This window comes from Medicago sativa, chromosome 4, assembly GCF_051527215.1.
Source record: "Medicago sativa cultivar Bolivia chromosome 4, Bolivia_mono, whole genome shotgun sequence".
NCBI classification, from domain to species: Eukaryota; Viridiplantae; Streptophyta; class Magnoliopsida; order Fabales; family Fabaceae; genus Medicago; species Medicago sativa.
In genome coordinates this window covers 100,100,564-100,117,386 of record NC_140752.1, presented here as the reverse complement: position 1 = coordinate 100,117,386, position 16,823 = coordinate 100,100,564, and the positions used below count along the sequence as shown (strand labels likewise).

General features: G+C 36.3%; 1 non-coding gene across 1 annotated transcript; it reads right to left on the bottom strand.

Annotated features, from left to right (window-relative positions):
* Positions 1-15,483: 15,483 nt before the first annotated feature.
* On the bottom strand, positions 15,484-15,556 carry TRNAA-UGC (transfer RNA alanine (anticodon UGC)). Its single transcript has one exon. It is a non-coding gene; the product is annotated as a tRNA-Ala (tRNA).
* Between the last annotated feature and the right edge of the window lie 1,267 nt (positions 15,557-16,823).

Below are 16,823 nucleotides of genomic sequence, written 5' to 3'. Positions count from 1 at the left end.
GTAGTTGTCCACCGTGTAACACCCCGTTCTCCCAACAACGTAATAATAATTAATTTAATCATAGTAGACCAACAACGGAGTGTCACACTGCTAATCAAAATTTCATAAATAGAAAATAGCTATTTATTTAAACCAATATTTAAAATATCTCCAAAACATGCAGCGGAATAATTCTTTAGAAAATACAATTTCAACCAAATCCAACGTCAATGAAAATCTTGGCACAAAGGCCTCAACATATTCAACACTATTTTCGACAACGATAAACTCCATTATTAAGTCTTTTACCAAAAATATGATACATAAAAGAAATGAAGAAAACGAAAACAGTCGCGACGAATCCCCATCCTAATATGTATCAGAGCCCTAGACACTTGAGCCGACCAAACCTACAAGCCATCATTACCTGCAAGTTACCCATACGAAGGGCAACATTTTCAAGCAGAAGGGGTGAGAAACTTATCCAATAATAATAATATATAATTCATCAAATTAATGAAAACAACAACATATCACAACGTGCATCATTAATAATGTATATAAAGAATACATATACAACAACATAATCATTTTCAGCAACAAAGAGCAGCAACAACAACAACTTCATTATCAACAACGACACCGACAACTCGACAATGCGACAACGGCAACAACAACTCGACAATGCGACAACAACAACAACAACAACTCGACAATGCGACAACAACAACAACAACTCGACAATGCGACAACGACAACAACTAATGCATCATGCAGGTGGTACCAATCTACGCGCGTTGAATGCTAAGCATTCCAGGGCATAAGCCCCCAACAATTTGGATGGTTAAAGCATCCCGGGGCATAAGCCCCCAACAGGTGAATGATAAACATTCCGGGGCATAAGCCCCCAACGGGTTGAATGATGAACATTCCAGGGCATAAGCCCCCAACAGATGTGAGTATGTAAATGGACTCAACTTGTGTATATCAACATACAACTTCAACAGCGACTACAACAACAACATATGTGCCTAAAACAATTATGACACACTCCCCAACTTTGACAACAGATGATACAACGACATCAACAACGGAAATCAACAACATAGCATATATATAAATCAATTACATTCATCTCAAAGTCTAAAACATCCCCCAAAAGCAATTAGGTTTTGATCAATAGAACATAAGTCAAATATCCATAAAACACCTCAACTAAATCCCTAACACTTAAGCTTGAAGTTGGGAAACCAACCATAAGTTTTTGGACTAACTAGAGATTAGTTATGCTAAATTTTCTTAAAATTTTCTGAAGACCCACCTGGACTATTTTTATCATAACTCAAAATCTACAAATCTTTTCCACTCCAAACCAACGCCATTATAAAGCTAACTTAATTATCTACAACCTTCATGTTTACGTCAAAAGCCAATTCAAAACAGAAATGGGTGAAAAAGCACAAAAAACGCAGAAACCGAAATTCTGTCAGCACAAAGAAAACAGAACGTTGGCACGGCCTGTGCCATGCACGGCACGGCCGTGCTCGATTGACAGCACAGCTTTTTCTTCGTTCTTTTCCGTTTTCACCATTTCGCGCATAAAATTCAAACCGTTAAGCGGATTTCAGTGCCGTTTTCACCTACACGCTCCTGACATTTCCCTCTATCATAATCTACAGAAAATTCAAGTTTCCACCACTAAAAAAAAAATCGATTTCCCAAGCCCCACATAAACACTTGTCTATGGAACATTCAGACACCGACGTTTCAATCGAAATTCCCAATTTTCAATCCCTGGTTACCCAAAATGCATTTCAACAGAAGTTTTCAGGTTCAATTGGGCAATATAGCAATCAAATAACGTAGAAACATGCATCAACAACACAATTCATCATATTATAGCCATTAACCTAAACTTTCTAACCCTAATACCAAAACACCACAATCATCAAAAATCAGAATTATACATATTATTAGTGAAAGGAATCCCACCCTTACCTTAGTTTAGATGAATCAAAAGCTTACAGAATTGTTCCTCCTCTTCTCTTTGCCTCTTCTAGGTTTTCTCCTCTTCTCCCAAAAACTTATGTTTTCTTTTGTACGTGAAAAATGTTTCTGACTTCTCTCTATTCTATTTCCCAATAAACATAACCTCTCCTTTATTTTTCTTAACTCCCTTAAACTCACATAATTACTAATTAACTCCCATTAACCAAAATATTAATATTTTACTCCTATTTTTATTTCTCCTAATATTTCCACAAATAATAAAGCCATATTCATTTAAATAATATACAATTCCCTAAATCATATAATAAAATAGCATCACATCATATATCACATAAAATCACCCAAAACACATATTTCACATAAAATCATCTATATAACAAATAAAATCATATAAAAAAACTCACACATCTACTAAAATATTAGAATAAAAATGGGGCGTTACAACTCTCCCCAACTTATAGAATTTCGTCCTCGAAATATTACCTCAAGCAAACAACTCAGGATATGACTCCTGCATCTTACTCTCCAACTCCCAAGTAAGACTTTCACCAGCTGCTCCTCCCCAAACAACTCTCACTAGAGGTATCTCCTTGCCTCTCAACGTCTTCACCTCGCGATCATCAATCCTCAAAGGTAAAGTTTCTACCGTAAGGTTGTCTCTAACTTGCACATCATCTCTAGGAATGACATGTGAAGGATCCGCTACATACTTCCGAAGTTGCGACACATGAAACACATCATGCAAGTTCGAAAGATGTGGTGGCAAACCAACTCTATAAGCCACCGTGCCAATCCTCTCAGATATTTGATAAGGACCAATAAACTTCGGAGTCAACTTCTTGGACTTCAATGCACGACCCACACCGGTCATAGGAGTGAATCTCAAGAACACATGGTCACCCTCTTGAAACTCAAGGTCCTTCCTACGCTTGTTATGATAGCTCTTATGTCGACTCTGCGGCGCTTTCATATGCTCTCTTATCATCTTGACCTTCTCCGTAGTCTGCTGAACTATTTCAGGTCCCAACACGATACTTTCACCCGACTCAAACCAACATAAAGGAGTCCTACACCTTCGACCATATAAAGCTTCGAAAGGTGCCATACCAATACTCGAATGGTAACTATTGTTGTACGTGAACTCTATCAATGGTAGGTGACTGTCCCAAGCTCCACCTTGCGCAAGTACACACACCCTCAACAAGTCTTCTAATGATTGAATTGTTCTTTCTGACTGACCATCTGTTTACGGATGATAAGCCGAACTCAACTTCAACTGAGAGCCCAAAGCTTCTTGCAAGCTTTTCCAAAATCTCGAAGTGAACCTCGGATATCTATCCGACACAATACTCGACGGGACACCATGCAACTTCACAATATTATGAATATAAATCTCCGCCAACTGAGCTACTGAATAAGTGATATTAATCGGAATAAAATGTGCCGACTTCGTCAATCTATCGACAACGACCCAAATGGCATCATGCCCTCTTTGAGTGTTTGGCAAACTCGTCACAAAATCCATGGAGATGCTATCCCATTTCCATTCCGGCACATCTAATGGTGTCAACAAACCAGCAGGCTTCTGATGTTCAACTTTCGATTTCTGACAAGTCAAACACGCATAAACAAATTGTGCGACATCACGCTTCAACCCAGACCACCAAAACAGTTTCTTCAAGTCATGGTACATCTTTGTAGCTCCCGGATGGATACTCAAGCTACTTCTGTGACTTTCTTCTAAAATCAACTTTTTCAATTCATTATTATCAGGGATACAAATCCTGCCTCGGAATCTCAACACTCCTTGATCATCAACCTGAAAATCACCATCTGCAGTCTGATTACTGGCAACCATTAAGTCTACAAATTTCACATCAACCTCCTGGGCTTTTTTGATACTCTTCAAGAACTCATTATTAATTTTTAACATACCCAACTGCACACTCTGAGGTGCCAATTCACAAACAAGACTTAAGTCTCTAAACTGTTCCAGCAATTCAAATTCTTTCACCATCATAGCCTACATGTGCAACGTTTTCCTACTCAAGGCATCTGCAACCACATTAGCTTTACCCGGATGATAATTCAAGCCAAAATCATAATCTTTCAACAACTCTAGCCACCTTCTCTGCCTCATATTTAACTCCTTTTGATCAAATAAATATTTCAGACTTTTATGATCACTAAACACTTCAAATCTGGAACCGTACAAATAGTGTCTCCAAATTTTCAACACAAAAACCACAGCAGCCAACTCTAAATCATGTGTAGGGTAGTTCTTCTCATGTATTCTCAATTGTCTCGAAGCATAAGCCACTACCTTGCCATCTTGCATAAGCACACCACCTAAGCCCAACTTGGACGCATCACAATATACAACAAAAGGTTTATCTGGCTCTGGTAAAATCAAAATCGGAGCCGTTGTCAATCTCCGCTTCAACTCATTGAAATTATTCTCACACTGAGCATCCCACACAAAAGCTTTACCTTTACAGGTCAACTGAGTCAATGGAAGTGCTAACTTCGAAAATCCTTCGATAAATCTTCTGTAATAACCAGCCAAACCAAGAAAACTTCTAATCTCCGTAACTGACTTAGGAGTCTCCCACTGTGATACCGCTTCAACCTTCGACGGGTCAACTGCAATACCACTACCAGAAATAATATGGCCAAGGAAACTTACTTCACTTAACCAGAACTCGCACTTTGACAACTTTGCATACAACTTCTTTTCTTTCAGCACCTGTAAAACAATCTTCAAATGTTCTGCATGCTCTTCTTCAGTCTTAGAATAAATCAAAATATCATCAATAAACACAACAACAAATTTATCTAGAAAAGCATGAAAAATTATGTTCATATACTCCATGAACACACCAGGCTTATTAGTAACACCGAAAGGCATCACTTTATATTCATAGTGTCCATACCGTGTCCTAAAGGCCGTCTTCTGCATATCTTCATCCTTCACCTTAATCTGATGGTAACCTGACCTCAAATCGATTTTACTAAACACACGAGCACCCACTAATTGATCCATCAAGTCGTCAATTCTCGGAAGTGGATACCTATTCCTTATCGTCACTTTATTCAACTGACGATAATCTATACATAATCTCATGCTACCATCCTTCTTCTTTACCAACAACACCGGCGCTCCCCAAGGTGAAACACTCGGTCTTACAAACTTCTTATCAAGCAAGTCTTCTAACTGCTTCTTCAACTCTGCCAATTCTGAAGCGGACATACGGTAAGGAGCCATCGACACAGGCTTTGTACCCGGCACCAGATCAATTGAAAATTCAACCTCCCTCTCTGGTGGCACATCTGGAATCTCATCAGGAAAAACTTCAAGAAATTCATTCACAACGGGAAATCTATCAATTACCGACTGATTCTCCACAGACAAATACGCCATTAAAGAAAACATCAAGTTTCCGTCATGCTCTAACTGCTTCAGCTGCTTGGTAGATAAAAATTCTGCTCCACTCTCTTCTTCAGCAGAAGAAAAGTACACCGCCTTTCTAAAACAATTAATATGAACATGATTGTACTCCAACCAGTTCATACTAAGGGTTACACATCAAACAACAAACAGGACAACAGGGACAATACAAAATTGTCACACAACACTACTAGGCTCGACACGACTCTACTAATTGGCCGGACGGACCAACATGCTCTGATACCAATTGTAACACCCCGTTCTCCCAACAACGTAATAATAATTAATTTAATCATAGTAGACCAACAACGGAGTGTCACACTGCTAATCAAAATTTCATAAATAGAAAATAGCTATTTATTTAAACCAATATTTAAAATATCTCCAAAACATGCAGCGGAATAATTCTTTAGAAAATACAATTTCAACCAAATCCAACGTCAATGAAAATCTTGGCACAAAGGCCTCAACATATTCAACACTATTTTCGACAACGATAAACTCCATTATTAAGTCTTTTACCAAAAATATGATACATAAAAGAAATGAAGAAAACGAAAACAGTCGCGACGAATCCCCATCCTAATATGTATCAGAGCCCTAGACACTTGAGCCGACCAAACCTACAAGCCATCATTACCTGCAAGTTACCCATACGAAGGGCAACATTTTCAAGCAGAAGGGGTGAGAAACTTATCCAATAATAATAATATATAATTCATCAAATTAATGAAAACAACAACATATCACAACGTGCATCATTAATAATGTATATAAAGAATACATATACAACAACATAATCATTTTCAGCAACAAAGAGCAGCAACAACAACAACTTCATTATCAACAACGACACCGACAACTCGACAATGCGACAACGGCAACAACAACTCGACAATGCGACAACAACAACAACAACAACTCGACAATGCGACAACGACAACAACAACTCGACAATGCGACAACGACAACAACTAATGCATCATGCAGGTGGTACCAATCTACGCGCGTTGAATGCTAAGCATTCCAGGGCATAAGCCCCCAACAATTTGGATGGTTAAAGCATCCCGGGGCATAAGCCCCCAACAGGTGAATGATAAACATTCCGGGGCATAAGCCCCCAACGGGTTGAATGATGAACATTCCAGGGCATAAGCCCCCAACAGATGTGAGTATGTAAATGGACTCAACTTGTGTATATCAACATACAACTTCAACAGCGACTACAACAACAACATATGTGCCTAAAACAATTATGACACACTCCCCAACTTTGACAACAGATGATACAACGACATCAACAACGGAAATCAACAACATAGCATATATATAAATCAATTACATTCATCTCAAAGTCTAAAACATCCCCCAAAAGCAATTAGGTTTTGATCAATAGAACATAAGTCAAATATCCATAAAACACCTCAACTAAATCCCTAACACTTAAGCTTAAAGTTGGGAAACCAACCATAAGTTTTTGGACTAACTAGAGATTAGTTATGCTAAATTTTCTTAAAATTTTCTGAAGACCCACCTGGACTATTTTTATCATAACTCAAAATCTACAAATCTTTTCCACTCCAAACCAACGCCATTATAAAGCTAACTTAATTATCTACAACCTTCATGTTTACGTCAAAAGCCAATTCAAAACAGAAATGGGTGAAAAAGCACAAAAAACGCAGAAACCGAAATTCTGTCAGCACAAAGAAAACAGAACGTTGGCACGGCCTGTGCCATGCACGGCACGGCCGTGCTCGATTGACAGCACAGCTTTTTCTTCGTTCTTTTCCGTTTTCACCATTTCGCGCATAAAATTCAAACCGTTAAGCGGATTTCAGTGCCGTTTTCGCCTACACGCTCCTGACATTTCCCTCTATCATAATCTACAGAAAATTCAAGTTTCCACCACTCAAAAAAAAATCGATTTCCCAAGCCCCACATAAACACTTGTCTATGGAACATTCAGACACCGACGTTTCAATCGAAATTCCCAATTTTCAATCCCTGGTTACCCAAAATGCATTTCAACAGAAGTTTTCAGGTTCAATTGGGCAATATAGCAATCAAATAACGTAGAAACATGCATCAACAACACAATTCATCATATTATAGCCATTAACCTAAACTTTCTAACCCTAATACCAAAACACCACAATCATCAAAAATCAGAATTATACATATTATTAGTGAAAGGAATCCCACCCTTACCTTAGTTTAGATGAATCAAAAGCTTACAGAATTGTTCCTCCTCTTCTCTTTGCCTCTTCTAGGTTTTCTCCTCTTCTCCCAAAAACTTATGTTTTCTTTTGTACGTGAAAAATGTTTCTGACTTCTCTCTATTCTATTTCCCAATAAACATAACCTCTCCTTTATTTTTCTTAACTCCCTTAAACTCACATAATTACTAATTAACTCCCATTAACCAAAATATTAATATTTTACTCCTATTTTTATTTCTCCTAATATTTCCACAAATAATAAAGCCATATTCATTTAAATAATATACAATTCCCTAAATCATATAATAAAATAGCATCACATCATATATCACATAAAATCACCCAAAACACATATTTCACATAAAATCATCTATATAACAAATAAAATCATATAAAAAAACTCACACATCTACTAAAATATTAGAATAAAAATGGGGCGTTACAACTCTCCCCAACTTATAGAATTTCGTCCTCGAAATATTACCTCAAGCAAACAACTCAGGATATGACTCCTGCATCTTACTCTCCAACTCCCAAGTAAGACTTTCACCAGCTGCTCCTCCCCAAACAACTCTCACTAGAGGTATCTCCTTGCCTCTCAACGTCTTCACCTCGCGATCATCAATCCTCAAAGGTAAAGTTTCTACCGTAAGGTTGTCTCTAACTTGCACATCATCTCTAGGAATGACATGTGAAGGATCCGCTATTATTAAGTCTTTTACCAAAAATATGATACATAAAAGAAATGAAGAAAACGAAAACAGTCGCGATGAATCCCCATCCTAATATGTATCAGAGCCCTAGACACTTGAGCCGACCAAACCTACAAGCCATCATTACCTGCAAGTTACCCATACGAAGGGCAACATTTTCAAGCAGAAGGGGTGAGAAACTTATCCAATAATAATAATATATAATTCATCAAATTAATGAAAACAACAACATATCACAACGTGCATCATTAATAATGTATATAAAGAATACATATACAACAACATAATCATTTTTAGCAACAAAGAGCAGCAACAACAACTTCATTATCAACAACGACACCGACAACTCGACTATGCGACAACGGCAACAACAACTCGACAATGCGACAACAACAACAACAACAACTCGACAATGCGACAACGACAACAACAACTCGACAATGCGACAACAACAACTCGACAATGCGACAACGACAACAACTAATGCATCATGCAGGTGGTACCAATCTACACGCGTTGAATGCTAAGCATTCCAGGGCATAAGCCCCCAACAGGTGAATGATAAACATTCCGGGGCATAAGCCCCCAACGGGTTGAATGATGAACATTCCAGGGCATAAGCCCCCAACAGATGTGAGTATGTAAATGGACTCAACTTGTGTATATCAACATACAACTTCAACAGCGACTACAACAACAACATATGTGCCTAAAACAATTATGACACACTCCCCAACTTTGACAACAGATGATACAACGACATTGATAGAATATGTGTTACTTAGTCATGTAATTTTATTATTAAAAGAATATTAATAGGTATTCATTTGTATTAATTAGTCATTCATTTTGTATTCATTTTCTATTCATTAGTCATTAAGAGAATGATAGCAAATTGATGTATATAATGTACTCATATTATCAATGAAAGGCATTCAGCTATTTTCCTATAATAATAAAATTACATGACTAAGTAACACATATTCTATCAGGCATCAACAACGGAAATCAACAACATAGCATATATATAAATCAATTACATTCATCTCAAAGTCTAAAACATCCCCCAAAAGCAATTAGGTTTTGATCAATATAACATAAGTCAAATATCCATAAAACACCTCAACTAAATCCCTAACACTTAAGCTTGAAGTTGGGAAACCAACCATAAGTTTTTGGACTAACTAGAGATTAGTTATGCTAAATTTTCTTAAAATTTTCTGAAGACCCACCTGGACTATTTTTATCATAACTCAAAATCTACAAATCTTTTCCACTCCAAACCAAGGCCATTATAAAGCTAACTTAATTATCTACAACCTTCATGTTTACGTCAAAAGTCAATTCAAAACAGAAATGGGTGAAAAAGCACAAAAAACGCAGAAACCGAAATTCTGTCAGCACAAAGAAAACAGAACGTTGGCACGGCACGGCCGTGCTCGATTGACAGCACAGCTTTTTCTTCGTTCTTTTCCGTTTTCACCATTTCGCGCATAAAATTCAAACCGTTAAGCGGATTTCAGTGCCGTTTTCGCCTACACGCTCCTGGCATTTCCCTCTATCATAATCTACAGAAAATTCAAGTTTCCACCACTCAAAAAAAAATCGATTTCCCAAGCCCCACATAAACACTTGTCTATGGAACATTCAGACACCGACGTTTCAATCGAAATTCCCAATTTTCAATCCCTGGTTACCCAAAATGCATTTCAACATAAGTTTTCAGGTTCAATTGGGCAATATAGCAATCAAATAACGTAGAAACATGCATCAACAACACAATTCATCATATTATAGCCATTAACCTAAAACTTTCTAACCCTAATACCAAAACATCACAATCATCAAAAATCAGAATTATACATATTATTAGTGAAAGGAATCCCACCCTTACCTTAGTTTAGATGAATCAAAAGCTTACAGAATTGTTCCTCCTCTTCTCTTTGCCTCTTCTAGGTTTTCTTCTCTTCTCCCAAAAACTTATGTTTTCTTTTGTACGTGAAAAATGTTTCTGACTTCTCTCTATTCTATTTCCCAATAAACATAACCTCTCCTTTATTTTTCTTAACTCCCTTAAACTCACATAATTACTAATTAACTCCCATTAACCAAAATATTAATAGGGTTAATTAAGTGAATGGTCCCTGTAAATATTCAAAATTTTATTTTTAGTCCCTGTAAACTAAAATCACACATTTTAGTCCTTATCAAATTTTCCATCAGCATTTTTAGTCCCTATAAAAAATTTTCATTAGCATTTTTAGTCCCTATAAAAAATTTCCATCAACATTTTTGGTCCCTAAAATGCTTAAGGAAAATGTCACAAGGATTAAAAAGTTTGATTTTATTTTATAGGGACTAAAAACAAAACTGTGACTATTTATAGGGACTAAAAACTTAATTAACCCATATTAATATTTTACTCCTATTTTTATTTCTCCTAATATTTCCACAAATAATAAAGCCATATTCATTTAAATAATATACAATTCCCTAAATCATATAATAAAATAGCATCACATCATATATCACATAAAATCACCCAAAACACATATTTCACATAAAATCATCTATATAACAAATAAAATCATATAAAAAAACTCACACATCTACTAAAATATTAGAATAAAAATGGGGCGTTACACACCGTGCCTAAACCATGCAGTGGCACAAAAAGCATCGCGCGTGGATACAAATTCTCCACATATCCGTCCCAGACATCCTTGCTTCCCATACCTATGAAGTGATGAAACACCCAAGCCTGCACCAAAGACAACCACATATAAATATACAAACCATATACACTTAAATTAAAAAAAATAAAACATAGTTCTTAATTTATACCTGCAACAAACTCAGGTATCCTGCCACCTGACTGGTGTTCCAACGTGCAGCATTGTTGAGCTCCTTATACAACTAAGTTAGTGCCGCAGCTCCCCATGAATAACCGGCACAAAGATCAAGGTCTCTGAAGTACTTCAGGTAGACAACATCCACAGCCCACTGGCTTTTGTCACTGAAGATCGTGATCCTCACCAAGTATAGCAAATATATGCGGACAGTCTGGTCCCGCAACCTCTCCACCTCCTCAGTCACACCAAACTCGTCCACCAAATCCCTCTGCTCTAGGGCTGGAAATGAGTCGAGTCGAACCGAACTCGTCTGAGCTCGGCTCGACTCGATAAAATTTGGTTCAGCTCGAAACTCGGCTCGAGTTCGTTACAAACTTTTTTTTTAGCTCGAACTCGACTCGATTTGAGTTCGGAGCAGCTCGGTTCGGCTCGTTAGGTTCAGTTCAGTTGCTCGAATCACATTATTTAAAAGTCATTTTTTAAATAAATATTAAAATTTATAGATCTTTGACCTTTTAAAAAAAAAGAAAAGCAAAATCCATACAAAGGATAGACTTGAATGGTAGAAAATTCAAAGATGCATAGATATGCAGAAAAATATCGAAAATTAAAACTGATATAAGTAACAAAGGAAGAAAAAAAAACAACAAAATTCAATAATCAAAAGTGAGAACATTCTCAAAATATTCTTCTACTTCTAAATTCTAATAGTTCTCCCCTTCAAGAGAAATAGTATCAGTTATAACAGCCACATTTTCCATAGCCTTCAACTTAAATGTTTACTCCTTTAGACATCAACAAGCTTCACAAATGATGTGGACTCCAAAGCAGCAACAATTTAAAAAAACAAATGAAAAAGTAGATTATTAACATCATGGAAAAGTCCACATGCACCAATAAACAATTTGAAAAATGAACAAAAGCAATTTAAAAGCCTATTCCAATAATAAAGAGGGCAAACTAAACAAAAGCACAGAGTTGAAGATGCACAATTGATGGAAACTCCTATACAAACAACTCAGGGACCATATCATCTTATTATGGTTCTCATTACCAAAGAGCTTCGTGTATGAATTTGCCTATGCACGTCGGAGAAGAAGAGAAAACGTTTTATGTTTTGGTGGAATTGGAAAATGGGATAACGATTAAAGGAAATGAAGGTTGTTAGGCTAATAAATTGATTCCTATTTCCTAGATAGACAATGGAACGGATGGGTAAAAAAAAGGGAGAAACGGTAACCATTAAGTTCTTTTTTTTTTAAATATTTAATTCATTTAATAAATATAAAAGTTTTTAATATTTATATATATATATATATATATATATATATATATATATATAATCGAATCATCTCATGAACCAAACGAATCGAACTATCTATAGTTCAAGTTCGGCTCATTTAATTAACGAACTTAATTTTCAGCTCAGGTTCGGCTCATGAACCAAGTTCAACGGATCAATTGTCGAGTCGAATTTCGAACTACATTCGAGTTGGTTCGGTTCATTGCCAGCCCTACTCTGCTCCTTCAAACGCTCCTTGAATATCCTCTCCAAGTAGTTAAATCTGCAATGTGCACCTTTGGTCTTCTCGACCTCTTTGAGTGCATCACCTAGATCAGACCCCAAGTACTCCACCATCCATTCCACCGCCTCGTCTCGTGATATGGACCCGTGGGACAGGAGCATGCCGTCAATGGGGATATGCAGCAAAGAGGCCACGTCATCAAATGTGACTGTCATCTCCCCAAACGGAAGGTGGAAGCTGGAAGTCTCCTCGTGCCACCTCTCCACGAACGCACAAATCAGCCCATGATCAATAATCGTGTAGCTCGTATCCTGGAGCCAACCAAGGCCTATGCGACACAATCTGTTCTCCCACCACCGTGCATCCATGATAGGTCTGGTGTCATCATCATGCATCGCCTCTATCTTCTTTCTGTTGTTGATGCATTTTAATTTTCCACGCCACTGCAAATATTTAAAATTAATAAAGTGAGTTTAAACTCATGGCTTCACAAACATATTTAACAATAAATAAACCAGTCAGATATAAATAGTACATAACCAAGCAATTTTAGATATAAAGTGAGCTTCAGATATAAAGTGAGTTTAACAGTACATACCTCGCCATCAGCCGCCTTCCTGGCCACGTGCACATGGTACCTCCACAACAAGTCAGTCTGGTGTGGGCCACCAGGATAGTCATCTAGTGGCTCAGGGTCCACCACCTTCTCCTTCTTCTTTCGCCTTTGCTGTGGCTCGGCATCTTCCATGTCCTCGTCCATACCCTGAAGCTCCTCCTCAAGCTCTTGCTCCTCCGTATGCTGCAAATCCACATCAGTCTGCTCCTCCTCCATGGGCATATACTGTTGCTGCTCCGGCTGATCCTCGACATCAGGATCGACATCAGCACGGCGTGCTCTAGCACCCCGACGCCTCGGAGGAACAACACCTTCAGCCTCCATCTGTTCCCTACGCGCTCTCCTACGGGAAGCATGCCCTGCCTCCCTTACGCGCTGAGTATTAGACGTTGAACTTTCTGTAACATTCAAATTAGGGTAATCAAACATCACAATCAAACAGCACAAACCAGAAGCAAAACAACATTCTGGGTTTGTCCGGATTTCGAAATCCGGATGACCAACAACCTAGTCCGGAAAACGAAGTCCGGATTGCATTCGAACAGAATTAAAAAAAAAACGAACTAATTGAACTTGCATGTGTACAAAAATCGAACTTACCTTCCATGATGTTTGACAAGGGTTGAAATGCGGTGCTTTTGAGCAAGAAAGTGAAACTTGCATGTGCTTTTGACAAGATTTGTGGTGTTCGGAATTTTGGATAATGTAGAGAGAGAGAGAATGGGGAAAGTGAAACTGTGAAACTGTAAAAATGGGGGTGAAGTTCCTTTTATACTTCGCAATTGTCCGGATTCTATATTCCGAAAAATGTATAGATGTTCCGGAATATATAATCCGGAGGGCATGTTGGTCATTTGCATAGGGCGCGCGAGAAGGCCATAGGGTGGGAAAAGTAATTCCCTAATCTTTATATATGTAATTATAGTTTCTAATTGACAAAAACGGATTGCCAAAAGTTGGATCACTGTTCATGTAAGATTCAATTTCTAATTTGATGTCAATTTCCGTTCCTATTCTAATTTGAGTTTGTGTTGTCATGAATATTTTAATGTCAAATTTGTGCATAATATATATTTTTTTTTGTGGCGGTTGGGGTTCGAAGCTCAGACCTTGCATTGTCCTTACCAACTGAGCTAAGCTCACGACGTAATATTTTAATCTATAGTTGCTTACGTGGGCTAATCGACAAAAAAAATAAAATAATGTTATCCTCTTTCTTATCATGTGTGCACCAAACACATGATAGGATAAATGTCTATCTTGTCACTATCATATCCTCTCTTTATCCAACCTCTTATGATATCATGTTTTTATCATATCATGTGCATCAAACGAGTCCATATAGTTAATGCTCGTGGTTGTTCTAACCGTAAGGTTCTGTATTAATAATACGAATACAATTTTCGGTGCTATAGTAATAATACGAATAAATTTTTCAACAAGTATTAAAAGAATTTTTCAGTAAGGGTATGTTGGACTTATTTAATTAGTCTTTACATCAAAAGAAATTGAATTGGATTCCGCTTGTTACCTATATTCACTTGATGCCAATACTACATGACACCGTGATGGATTTGAATTTAATTTTAGAGAAGATTATTTGTCGGATGTAATGTATAATAAGGAGTATTCACCACAAACTATATGTAATGTAATGAAGAGTACTGAAAACGTGTATGGAGTTTTACGAGTATGCTTTCAAATATTTTTCAGAGAAAAAGGGAAAGAAACACACATTAGGTGTCAGTTTTTTTTTTTATTTAAAAAAAGATTAGGCTCTTTATAGCTTGCAACTTGATAATGAATTATTGTGACGACATCTTAAAAAAAGTTTATTGATTCACCGTTTCCGTATGATCAAAAAAACAAATTCATCATGTCCGTTAATTTTTTTTTTTTATTTAAAAAAAGATTAGGCTCTTTATAGCTTGCAACTTGATAATGAATTATTGTGACGACATCTTAAAAAAAGTTTATTGATTCACCGTTTCCGTATGATCAAAAAAACAAATTCATCATGTCCGTTAAACTTGAGTAACAACTGCAGATAAATTCATCATGTACGTTAAACTTGAGTAACAACTGCAGATGACAGATGAATTACTTACAACAAAGGATGGAGATGCGGGGTATCGAACCCCGTACCTCTCGCATGCAAAGCGAGCGCTCTACCATGTGAGCTACATCCCCATGTGGCATTTCGTTAGTTTCGTTTGTTATTATAATTGTGGCGTTTTCTCTTTTTTGTTATCAATCCAAGCAAATTGTAACTTTGTAACTTTAACGATCAGTTCCAGTCCAGACATTTAGAACCTTGTTCTTTGGATAGAACAACTTTATGAGCTTGACTCAGTTGAAGAGATATTGCATTATAAGGTTACTTAACTATAATTTGCTATAAAGTTCCTTAAATAAAATATATAATGTCACTTCCTTATGTTGTTTTTAAAAATATTTCAACAAACTTCTAAAAAAAATCTTTTACGACTACAAAAGTATATATAGTATTGGATAAAGTTTCTTAAAATTATTTATGTATTCGTTAAACTCATCTAATAATTATGCATATAAACGTTTCATAAATGTAGCTCCATTCATAATTAACAGGGACATTATTTGTAGGGGTTGAAGTTTCTTAAAGTGTATGAATCTAACTACTAAATTATTTGAAAAAAAAAAATATGCATGTAAAAAAAAATAACAATTAAAAGACAAGATGCCTAATTGCCTGGTTGTAGAAATCATATTTTAATTTAACAAAATAATTGTTTCTTTAAACAAAATTCAAACCGTTATTTCTTGTGTTTTAAGTACCTTCGTTAAGATTGAAGGATTTTTTTTTGTATGTATCATAAAGTATCTTTAATTTTGAAAAGATCTAAAAATTTTAATTCAATGATTTTATATTTGGTTTGGTCAAAAAATACATAATCCATATTTGGTATGGAAGATCTTTTTTTTTTTACATTCATCCATTCCCATCCACATTTAAATACTTTCTATTCATATTTTTTTTCTTCCATATCTATAATATAAAAAAGTGGATAAAATTTATTAAAAATCAAAAGGAAAAAAAATCTGAAAATAATAAATGTTTACCAAAGATAAGAAATGTAGAAAGAATTAACAAAAGTAATTTTACTCTTATCCGAAATAGATGGTTTTGGGTATTTCTTTTTACCCCTAATCATATTTTTTTAAACCATTTTTTTTACTTTTAATTTAAATAAGTGATTTTCACATAGATCAATTTTTTACTTCATGTTTTATTCTCTCTCATGATTTTGTCGTCTCAAAACGTCAAAATGGCGTTGTTTTTTTTCCTCATCTTGGTGCGACTTTGCTTGATTTCCCATTTTATTGCGGTGTACGTTTGGTTCGGACCGACATATCAACTTCGATTAGTTACAAGTTCAATCAATGACTAGATTGCCAACATTGTAAACCTGTAGGCATG